The 12,669-nt window shown below is 35.6% G+C and overlaps 1 protein-coding gene across 47 annotated transcripts in view; it reads left to right on the top strand.

Moving 5' to 3' along the window:
• LOC137489979 (uncharacterized) overlaps positions 1–12,669 on the top strand; it is a 656,302-nt gene that overhangs the window by 104,696 nt on the left and 538,937 nt on the right. The window contains exon 1 of one of the 47 annotated variants that reach the window (XR_012405533.1): positions 5,837–5,929. The exons of the other annotated variants lie outside the window; for them this stretch is intronic. The gene's annotated coding sequence lies outside the window, so the exon portion shown is untranslated. Of the gene's footprint in view, positions 1–5,836; positions 5,930–12,669 lie in introns of those variants that run through there. 47 annotated transcript variants of the gene reach the window in all.

The following is a 12,669-nucleotide window of genomic DNA, read 5'->3' as shown; positions in this document are numbered from 1 at the left end:
CACTAACCCCAACCACAACCTAACAGTCTACTTATAATCCAATGAGAATTAGTTGGCATGTACTATAGATACAATGTTACTTAAATTCAACAAACAGACCACCAAGATTAAGTGTGACGCTTTATTGTTTATTCATTTTAATGTCAGTGAATTACGTTTTATGATTATCTGGTGTAATCATTCACAAGGTTGTGATTCACTCTGTGATTCCCTCACAGCAAGAAGGTCGCTGGTTTGAGTCCTGGCTTTGTCAGTTGGCATTTCTGTGCGGTGTTTGCATGTTGTCTCTGTGTTCATGTTGGTTTTCTCCAGGACAGGTGCTCCGGTTTTTCTCACAGTACAAAGACATCCGCTATAGGGGAATTGAATGAGCTATATTGGCCATAGTGTATGAGTGTAAATGCAAGAGTTTTTTCTTTTTTTTTAAAGATTTATTTTTGGCCTTTTTTGCTTTCATTAGATAGAACAGTATTAGATAGGACAGGAAGCAAAGTGGGAGAGAGAGAGGGGTAAAGTTGGGAAATGTCCTTGAGCCAGGATTCAAACTGAGGATACCCTGACATGCTACTGTACCATCTGTCGGCGCTCTAACCTATAGGCTATTGCGCCGACCTGAACGCGAAAGTTTATGGATGTTTCCCTGTACTGTGTTGCAGCTGGAAGGGCATCTGCTGCGTAAAACATATGCTGTTTTAAACTGGCAATTCATTCCTCTGTGGTGACCCCTAATAAATAAAGTGACTAAGCCAAAGGAAAATTAATGAATGAATGAATGAGAGGTCATTTTCTGGTCTTCTATTGGTCTTACGCAATAACTTGATGCTGATTAGCAGGTCAGAGTTCATGAAGATTGAACTTTGTAATGCAGCGACATGCGAAAATTGTCACATGAGCAACAATTTCCAGTCTGTTTCATTCACATACTTATGAATGGAAATCAATGAGGCAAAAAGTGCAATGTGACCACAGCTTAACTCAACTCTACTCAACCAGGCCACGTCCCTTGACGTGCCTTGGGTGGAGTATATTTAACTGAGGAACATTTTGTATGTATGTTTCCATTCTGAGAAGGAAACTCAGGGCTTTGGTGTTTGAGTGACTTCTCAGTCCTTACTGATGTTGAGAAAAACTTTTCACTCGCATATTCAATCCTTAATGCATTTCAAGTGGCAGCACCGCGGGGCTTATAACGGTCTCGCAGATTCTAATGTTAAGTTGAAGAGGTCTCAGTTGCCTAGTGCAAGCTTGAAACCGTGAGTGTCAGAATAAAGCTAATTAGCCATTTAAGAGCACTTGAGTGTCACGATTTCTTTCACTGACTTGATCTTGTCCTCACATCCTTTGAGAAAGAGACATTATTGTGTTGCTTTTATTCTCTGCTTGTCTTTTAGCTTAATTCAGCTGACACACAAAGAGAAAGAAGATGCTTGGCGATCCACAGGTGTGTGAAGCTTTTCTTCCGTCTTCCATTCAAAAGACTTCAAATCAGCTTGATTGTCTCATCTCAATGTAAGAGGTTTCTCCGGCTGACCTCAAATCAGTTAAACAATCTTTATTTCTCTCAAGTTCCGCCATCCTCCTACACACGACCTCAAATCAAACTTGATGGCTTTTTATGCACTCCACTCTGCTTCTACAAACTGACCTGTAATCAGTTTTTATAGCCTTTGTTTATCGCTCGCCCGGCTGGAGGACAGCTCTTTTGTTGAAGAGCCATCTCCATGCCATCTGATGGCTTTTAATCATGGGTCGTGAAGTGTGGAAGAAGCACCCTGGATTCAGTCAGGAACTGCGTTGACCTACTGGAAGACTTGTCAGAAATGGATGCCTTTAGTCTGAAAAGCCAATTTATAAAGGACGCGCTAATCAGCAGCTAATTACAATGTGCTGCTAATAGGCCAAAAGCATAAAGCACATTATTTTGCTAAGCGTTTAACCAAGTGACACAAAAACATGCGCAGACAACTAATTAAAGACAAATCTGCCTGTTTTAATGTGCTAAGGACCCCTAAACTTAATATTTATTCTCTGATAAATGATTTTCTTTTTGTTAATTATATATACATTTTTTTTTACTTATCTATAGTTTTAATTAGCAATAATCAAAGAAAATAATGACCTTTTATGTTGTTACTGTACTAAATGCAAAGTATAATTAAAAAGCATGTAAACAAATGTCAAATAATAAATGGTTGCAACAAAACAATATGTATTACTGTATAAATTCTCAGCTTAGAAGGTTCTATTTTACATTTTTATCACATATTCTTGTTAAATAATAACTTATTTACATTATGTAATGTTTTTTTTAATAAGTTGTTTACATTTTGAGCATCACGGTGGCACAGTGGGTAGCACAATCGCCTCACAGCAAGAAGGTTGCTGGTTCGAGCCTCGGCTGGGTCAGTTGGCATTTCTGTGTGGAATTTGCATGTTCTCCCCATGTTTGCGAGGGTTTTCTCAGAGTGCTCCGGTTTACCCCACAAGACCAACAACTTGTGCTATAGGTGAATTGGGTTAACTAAATTGTCCGTAGTGTATGTGTGTGAATAAGAGTGTATGGGTGTTTCCCAATGAATGAATGAATAGGCTGTGTAACATTTTTCAGTGTTTATTAAACAACTAATTTGCTCATTGTCTGTTCAAGTCCTTAAATTTGTAATCCTTGAAGGGCAAATACCTAATTCAAGTTATGGGGCATATCATTCAATAAATATTATTCAATAATTCATATAAAGCATATAATTCAATAAAAATTACCATATTATTTACATAAAATTTACATCTGCACTGGAAAAAAATACTTAGCACAGTCTTTATGCTTAATCTGAACAAGAAAAAGTATTCGTCCTAAAACAATAAATAAATGTTATAGAAAGCAAAAATGTTACTTTCTGAAACATCAACATATTAACCCCAATATAATTTTTAAACTTAAAATTTAAATCGGCTTATAATTTCAAGGCGAAAAAAAATATAACTTAAGAATTAATTTGACAGTCTTAAAAAGCAGCATGAAAAAAATATTTGAAACCAATGGTGTGTTAAAAATGATTGAATTCAATATTTCGAAAACCGTATGAATGTGCTGGAAAGGCTTTTTCATGTAGTGTTTAAGGTTATGAAATATTAGGAAATCAGTTGAGCTCCCATGGCACATTCTTTTAAATGTGAGCCTTTCATTTACCCCAAAATCTCTGCATGAAAGAATCTGTCAAATGCATAAATGTAGCCGTTCTATCATGTTTTTACAGACAAGGGTTTTAACAGTCCAGTCATTCGCTTAAGTACAGACACACTTGTTGCCTGGAGGAGGTGATGGACTCGTAGAGAGTGTTGGGCGACAGCCAGGAGGCAATGTAAAGCAATTCACAAGCATCCACGGAAGATAAGAGTGTGCATTTGATTTCAAGTGTTACCAAAAAGCAGCATCCCAACACCAAGAGACTGCAGCACCGCTGATAAGAAACAGAAGACACGATTGCTGCAAACGCTTTAACAAAAGGGCTTAAAGAGACACACACATGCACATTTACTTCTATGTGAATGAAGACATTACGGAGCAAATTGCGGTTTTATTGCTCACTTCAAAGTTACGTGGACAGCGTTCAGCCCAGATGAAACATTTTAAGTGAAAATGGTGGAGCATTGAACACCCTGGAGTTGCAACTATGGCAGCTGAGAAGGACATTCTTTGTGTTCTTTTTGAAGACTTTTCAGAGTCTGATGAAATTGGTATAAGTGCCTGTTTAATACTGCAAAATATCCTTACAATCCTTTTTCTTACCATCCAGAATAAAAGAGACTTTACTTGTACCCATTGTGCAAGCTTCTTTTTTTTTTTTTTGCAAGCTGTCTCTTTAATACCATGTGTATATTCATGTTGCTGCTGATTGGGCTGACATTTTTGACACACAAACCAAGCAAGAGAAAATGTGTCTAAAACCCTTTTGCACAACATTTCAAGGAAACTGAAGCAAAACATGCGCACCAGTTCGAACTTACATGTGCTATAGAAAGTAAAAGTATCCACACCTGAAACCTAAAATGCATCCTGAAAACTCATATTCATAATGCAGTATTCAAAAAACTAATTAAAACATTAATACAATTACTCTGAACTAAGCCAAAACTCATTCAATCATTTAATTTCTACTACGCTTCAACAGTTATTTAAATAACAATACTAAAAAATATATATGACCTACTTCAACCTGCCTTAAGATTATGCAAATGACCATGTGTGCCCAAGTATTAGTCTGTTATGCAACAAGTAGTCTGAAAAATAAACTCTACTATCTAAGTTTCCAGCAGTGATAACGACAATAAAAATTATTTTGATTCAGAAAATAAATAGTTTAACAAGCGACAATAGCCTATACAGCCAAACAAAAAATAAATAACAAAACTATTTATAAACATTTTTTTAAATAATAGAAAAATAAAATTAATAAATGAAATATGCGTAGACACAGTAAACAAAATACTTGGATTGTGGTGTTTGTTGGATACGTTTGTCGTTTTGATGTCATTCATGGTAAATGCACGCTCGAGTAGTCGATTTCTGAAAGCGCCATCTAGTAGTTGAAGTAGTCGATCGCTCGACTAGTGGACTAGTCTATTCAAGCCCTAATATATATATACATTTTGACCCTACCATCCGAATGTTGCAGCAGATATCGAGACTCATCTGACCAGTCAACATTTTTTCAATCTTCAATTGTACAATTTTGGTGAGCCTGTGCGAATTGTAGCCTCAGTTACCTGTTCTTAGCTGACAGGAGTGGCACCTGGTGTGCTGTTTTGCTGCTGAAGCCCATCTGCCTCAAGGTTAGAAGTGTTGTGCATTTAGAGATGCTCTTTTGCATACCTCGGTTGTAATGAGTGGTTATTTGAGTTACTGTTGCCTTTCTATCAGCTCAAACCAGTCTGGCCATTCCTCTTACCTCTGGCATCAACAAGGTATTTGCACCCACAGAACTCCCACTCACTGGATATTTTCTCTTTTTCGGACCATTCTCTGTAAACCCTAGAGATGGTTGTGCGTGAAAATACTTGTGGATCAGCAGTTTCTGAAATACTCAGACCAGCCCATCTGACACCAACAACCATGCATAAACGTTCAAAGTCACTTAAATCACCTTTCTTCCCCATTCTGATGCTCAGTTTGAACTGCAGCAGATCGTCTTGACTAGACATGTTGTCTACATGCCTAAATGCATTGAGTTGTTGCCATGTGATTGGCTGATTAGAAATTTGCATTAGAGAACAGTTGTACATAATAAAGTGGCCGGTGTATTTTTTATTAGCAATTTTGAAGAAATGATTTCCGATTTTTATCAAATAAAACACTTTATTTTTTCACCCATACCTAATATATTGTCAATCTTTGGAAACTTGTAACATCATGATTAATGATATTAAAATTAAAGAATATGTAAACATACATCTTCTGCCAAAGGTTGTATCTAATTTTGATATTGTAAATACTGTAATTGACCCTTTCTCTCTCAAACACACATTTGTTCAACACTTCTATTCCTTTGTGAGCCTTCTCCATGGACAAACAACTTATTGAATTTGTACCAAAGGGGGTGAAAACACGTCTGGTGTTTTTGAGGTGTCTTTATAGCATTGCTTATTCTTTTTGAGTTCTGCACAGCAGTAGGGAAACCACAGCCCAGTTGTTGTTGTTCTTTATACTGTCTGTCATTTGTTCTTCATTTTACCTTTTTTTCCTGCTAAAAACGCTTGCACAGCTTGTGGCTTACACATGAGTGTCTGTGATTGCGTGGTCTGTTGCGGCACCAAAACCCTTTGATTGCTTTCTTTTCTCTGGCCAGGGGGAGGAAAGACTCTCTCCTGGTCTTTCTTGTCTGCTTTCTGTTCTTTTCTTTGCTCGTGCTGTGAGCGAACAAGAGATGACCAGGTGAGATTTTTTACTTTGTGTTTGTGTATGTGTGTGCGAGAAAGATCTAATCCACTACTTTAAATGCCACAGGGTTTGAATTATTGGTCACAGTTGTCAAATACTCTTAGGCTGATCATCAGTTTGCTACAGCATATACTGGGGATTGTTGGTAGCCAAACAGTTTCGCTTCGCATGGAATTGAAACTGTTTGGTTAGGAATTGAAACATTCTTCTAAATATGGAAATCATACAGCTTTGGAATAACTTTAGGGTGAGTAAATATGATAGAATATTAATTTTTGGTGTTGACTTTCTCTTTAAGGAGCGTTTAGAGCTCATGTCACTCCTCACTATATATGTTGATAATAGTCACAAATGGTTTTAGAAAAGTAGAGTAGTCTTCATTCTTATAAATGTCAACAGTGACACAGCTGTTTTTTAGGTAACATGACAATGCCAAACTTTCCATATAAAGTTAGCCCAGTGAGGAAATATGTTTAATCATTAATTTTGACTAATAAAAACATTTTGATCAATTAACTTATGGTTGTGGTTTGGAAGAGAAACAGTCTTAAATGTCTCATCAACACTCTTAAGTGAATGTTTAGTGAGAATGTGCCAAAATTGGTCTCTTGTCCATAGGCAATACAGCAGGGATGAAAAGTATTCAACACATCACCATTTTTCTCAGAAAACATATTTCCAAAGGTGCTGTTGAATTCAATTTTTCCTAAGATGTTGGTTAAAAGCAAAAAAAAAAAAAAAAAAAAAAAAAAAAAAAAAAAAAACTAATTAGTTTACAAATTAAGTTGTGCCTAATAAAATGAAATGAAAAAGTGTTGGACATATGAAGAAAGGGAGGTGTGAATAGTTAGTGAAAGGCCAGACATCTGCTGAAATCTCTCAATATTTAGAAAGCAACCCTCTGCCCTTCATCTTTGTAAATGAATATCAGCTGCTTCAGTCCAACATCTACATTACAGGATGATGAAGATAAAACCGGGGTGGACAATTCAGCAAGTCAACATTCCAGAACACAGCCAAGGAAACTTTCAAATGCTTTCAGAGAAAGAAAATCAAGCTGTAGAATGGCCAAGCCAATCACCTGACTTGAATCCAAAATAAAATACAAATTGTAGACCAGATTTGATAGACGAGACCCACAGAATCATCAAGATTTTTACACTCTGTTGAAGTTTGTGAAAAAAAACACCTGAGCAATGCATGTGACTTCATTCTCCATATAAGAGGTGTCTTTAAGATGCCATAATCAAAAAAGCCTTTTATATAGAGTATTAAATTTCAGTAGTTCAGTACTTTATTCTTGTGTCATTTCATTGTTATCACACATAACTAATATTATTCCCATGTAAAAAAATTACATATTCAATACTTATTTTTCCCGCTGTATTTGGTAACACTTTAGTTGAAATACCTGTTTCAACTATTGGCTTATTACCTGCATACACTGCACAAAATGCACAGTTCCACACAATTTATTTATGTTGACCCAATACAAACCGGTTAACTGAATATATATATATATATATATATATATATATATATATATATATATATATATATATATATATATATATATATATATATATATATATATATATATATATATATATATATATATATATATATATATGTAAAATAAGATCCTACTAGAAGTAATATTAAACAGCCAGTAACTTATTAATACACTTAAAACACACACACACACACACACTTACACACACACACACACACACACACACACACACATATATATATATATATATATATATATATATATATATATATATATATATATATATATATATATATATATATATATATATCATGTGTGTGTTGTAGTATATTATTAAGTTATTGGCTGTTATTATTACTTCTAATATGATCTTATTTTACATCCACAATCCAGGAAAGAAATGCTGGGTTCCATACAATATTTTCATATTGTCTCAGCACAAATCAGCTAAGTTAACCTTATTGTTTTTACAAATTTAAGTGAATTGAACATAAAAAATGAAGTTATCCCCCTAAAAAAAAAATCAATAATCAATAATTGTGATGTGTCAGCTAATTTCAAATAAGGAGTTTTAAAACGAGCATCAAAAACCTTTTTTTGAATGTACCTTACTATCAATATGCAGTAAATTAGTAGTTCATCGAGCTAATAGTCTTATAGTTAATGTTTTGCTTCAAAAGGAACCTTATAAAACTGAAAAAGTCACATTGACGATTCACTGAAAGTTTATCGGTATGGGAAGAAAAACTAGATGTGCGTATATCCTAAGGGGTCCTAAGGGGATAAAGTGTGACCCAATACATACATGAAATTGCTTGATGGGTAGCTTTAGGGACACATACGTAAAAAATGAAGCTTTATATTTATATAAAAAGAGAATTATGTTTCTCAAAGTAATTTTAAGAAAGTACCTCACTTTTAAAATCTATCTATACATTTTATTTGAAAACAACTCAAGCAGTCCTGACAAAGAAAGCGATTTTTTGCAGCGTAACTGTCCCCCTCTTCACATCACATTGCCATGGCAGCTCTGTACCTAAGAAAAAAAATAAAAAAGAAATCTCTTGTCAGGTATAATTGAAAAGAGAGTTAAGGCTTAGCGATTGAAAAACATGTGGCCAACCCTCCCCTGCCTTACAATAACCATACCACAAATCTCCTCATGGGTTATGACAGTCATCTGGCCACTGTGCTGAAGTTGCCTGATGATAGGTTTTCTCGCTCTCGCTCCATCTCGCCTCTCTCTGTGCTGTCCAGAGCTGGAGTGTGAAAAGAAATTGCTGCTTTAGCCTTGGGTTAGGCCCTGTGACAGGTTAACACACACTCGCACACACACACACACACTGAGGCTGTGTTAACCGTACGCTGTCAGAACAAACACAGTCATATTTCAAAATGACCGCTACCTCCCTCTCTCCCTCTCTCTGTCGTTCTTTCCACCTCATCATCTACTGTTCTCCAGTCTCGTTCGCTCTTTCTGTCTCTCCCTCTCTTTCGGTTCCTTTCCAATTTGGGTGATTTAATTGGAGAGTTTAGTGGCTGGAGCAAGGTGAGAGGTTGTCTGGGAGAATTTAAGGCGGCTGGTTTCTGTCAGATGGACTGAGCCCGGTGAACTCTTTCATAGTCACTTAGCTCTGTCTCTCTCTCCCTCTCTCTCTCCTTCTTTTCCTTTTCTCACTATCTACCCATCTGCTTGATTTGCTCTGTCTACTTGGCTTGTTTATGAGGAAGTTCGGACTGCTCCGGGAGAGATAACTAATCTGAGAGGAACATGTCTCTGAGGTAAAGTGCGAAACCGCAGTGATGTACACTGCCATATTGACCCTCCCTAGCAAACACTGTCCTGTGCTGTCTTTAAATGAGCCATGAAGTCATCCATAACTTAGAAGTAATGGTTTTAAGTATCTAAACTTTTATTCTGACAGATTTTTTTTAAAGCTTCAGTGTGTAATTCTTATGTTTGCACCAAAATGAATAGTAATCTGTTTATTGTATTTACATCAAATAGCAATATGCGTGTTATGATAAATTGTCTTGAAAATATACAAGGCAGGCTCTTTGGAAATACAGGCTTCAACCTATATTTTTGGTGAAACCTCAACATACACTCTCTGGCCACTTTATAAGGTACACCTGTCCAACTGCTCGTTAACGCAAGTTTCTAATCAGCCAATCACATGACAGCAACTCAATGTATATAAGCATGGAGACATGGTCAAGATGATTTTCTGCAGCTCAAACCGAGCATCAATATGGGAAAGAAAGGTAATTTAAGTGATATTTTGAACATGGCATGGTTGTTGGTGCCAGACAGGCTGGTCTGAGTATTTCAGAAACTGCGATTTTCACGCACAACCATCTCTAGGGTTTACAAAGAATAGTATTATTATTAATAGTATTAATAAGTGAGTTCACTGTACTCAAGTGGCCTTCACAGTCACCAGATCTCAATCCAATAGAGCACCTTTTGGGGTGTGGTGTAACAGGAGATTCACATCATGAATGTGCAGCCGACAAATCTGTAGCAACTGCGGGACGCTATCCTGTCAATATGGACCGAAATCTCAGAGGAATATTTACAGTGCCTTGTTGAATCTATGCTACTAAAGGATTTAGGGAGTTCTGAAGGCAAAAAGGGGTCCAACACGGTAAGATGTACCTAATAAAGTGGCCGTTGAAGGTATGTTTGATCAATGAAAACAACTTTTGTTCCTTTTCACACTAGTGATAGTTATTGGGACATGTTATTCACAAATAAAGGATTATATCTGCTGTGGTTTACTTGGTAGCTTACATTGGACACTGTAAAAAATATCTGTTTGGAAAAATGGGAGTGTTGGCAGGTATGACTTAAATAAAAGTAGTTCATTAGATTGATGATGTTCGTAAAAATGCACAAATGTTGGTAGATCATTGGTTTCGACAAACCTCCACAGAGACGCCGTATTTGCACGTTTTCATTTGAAAGACCAAGAGTGGTTTATACCTACTGTTGTCTCAGCTTGGATACAATTACGCTCTTCAGTGTGAATGTGGCCCATACATCACAAACAGCCCACAAATTCTAGCAGGTTAAGAAGTAATATAAGAACTGTAGGTTGGTCCTGTGCTACATGTTTAATTGAATATACATGTTCATGGTCATTCATCTGAGGCATAGACACAAAGCCTATTTCATACATTCGCTCTCTGCGGCTCTCTGATGATTTATTTGTTCTCTTCCTGCGCAGCTGCCCCAGAGATAAGTGGCTGTTTATCAAATTGCCTGTCAGAAACACTCGGCAGATTAATCCACAGCTCTTATCGCTGCGCTGAGAGAAAACTTCCCAGTGCTTTTAATTCACTGAATTGGATTACAGTATTACACAAGCACCTCTCGCGACTGGAGTGCTCAGCTCGTTTTAATACAAATACTTTCCCTTACACCCTGTCCATGCTGGAAGCGGACGGCATGATGTGACAGAACTGCAGTGCTCCTGTTAGAATCAGCGAAGCAGTTGAAGCTGCAAGAGTTTTGTGGTGACAGTAGCAGTGGAAGTGCAGAGAGTTCTGGTTATGTGGTTCACTTGCTTAAACTGTTTATAGTGGAGGTCTGTGGGAAAGTCTAATGGAGTAGAAGCAGTGACTGGACAGTTTCGAAATGGTCTTGGTTGTCTAGTTTTCCAAGTAACATTTTCTATAGGAAAAAAAGCTTCACGAAACATCATGAAATAAATATAGAGATTTTTAAGCAATCTTGTATCATTTAATTATTTATTCAATCATTCATTCATTTTTCTTTTCCTTTATTTATCAGGGGTTGCACAGTAGAATGAACCGCCAACTTATCCAGCATATGTTTTACACAGCGGATGCCCTTCCAGCTGCAAACCAATACACTACAACCAATTTAGTTTATTTAATTCACTTATAACGCATATCTTTAGACTGTGGGGGAAACTAGAGCTCCTGGAGGAAACCCACGCCAACATGGGCAGAACAAGCAAACTTCACACAGAAATGCCAATTGACCCAGCCAGGACTCAAACCAGTGACCTTCTTGCTGTGAGGTGACAGTGCTAACCACTGAGTCAGAGTGTGGCCCCTATTTATTTATTTATTTATTGTTGCCTTTATGATGATAGGAAAGTAGATATAACAAAGGAAGTGAATTTGTAGAGAGGGGGATGTATTTATATATATAAAACCACCCCTCCCCGTCTCTATGAAAAGTATATGATCCAAATTTTTTCCTACATTTTGAAATATTTAATTATTTATAATGCATATTATATGCATATTATATATATATATATATATATATATATATATATATATATATATATATATATATATATATATATATATATATATATATATATATATATATATGTTATACAAACTAAAACAATATAAGCAAATATATATATATATATATATATATATATATATATATATATATATATATATATATATATATATATATATATATATATATATATATATATATGTAATACAGTTAATAAAAATTTTGTGAAATAATACAAAAAAATAATTGTAGTGAATTACAAATGAAAAAAGCTTACTCAGAATATTACAATCCCAAATCAGAAAAAGTTGGGAAGTATGGAAAACGGCTATAAAAAACAAAAGTATTGTTTCTTAATGTACTTTGACTTTATTTCATTGCAGACAGTACAACAATTATCATTTAATTTGTTCCTCGTGATTTTTTATTGTTTTTCTTTTTAAATTAAACACATATTCTAATTTAACAGAAACAGTTAAACATTTACCACTTTGTAATGGTGCCATTCCTTTTCATAACACTTACGTTAAAGACGTTAAATGACTGAAGATGCCAAGTGATGCAGTGCTTTAGGTGTAATTTTATCCCATTCTTCTTGCAAACAAGTACTAAGGTGGGCAACAGTATGGAGTCTTTGTTGTCATATTTTTGTCACAACACATTCTCTATTGGAGACAGGTTGGGACTGGAAACATGCCAGTCAAGCATTAAATAGCAACCAACAGTACAACTGTATTAGAGGGAATTTTTTCTTCAATACACAGAATTACTTAAACCTGTATGGATTATTTTTTCTTCTGAAAACAATTGAACATTATCACTATATTGCACTGAGACTAGTATCGTCAAAAGTCCACACTTTAAAACAAGTATGTACTGGAATTTAAAAAAATTAATTCCATTTCCTTCTAAAATTTGACTGTGATTAAAGTA

This window comes from Danio rerio, chromosome 1 (assembly GCF_049306965.1).
Source record: "Danio rerio strain Tuebingen ecotype United States chromosome 1, GRCz12tu, whole genome shotgun sequence".
Lineage (NCBI taxonomy): Eukaryota > Metazoa > Chordata > Actinopteri > Cypriniformes > Danionidae > Danio > Danio rerio.
This window is presented reverse-complemented; position numbering and strand designations above follow the sequence as displayed.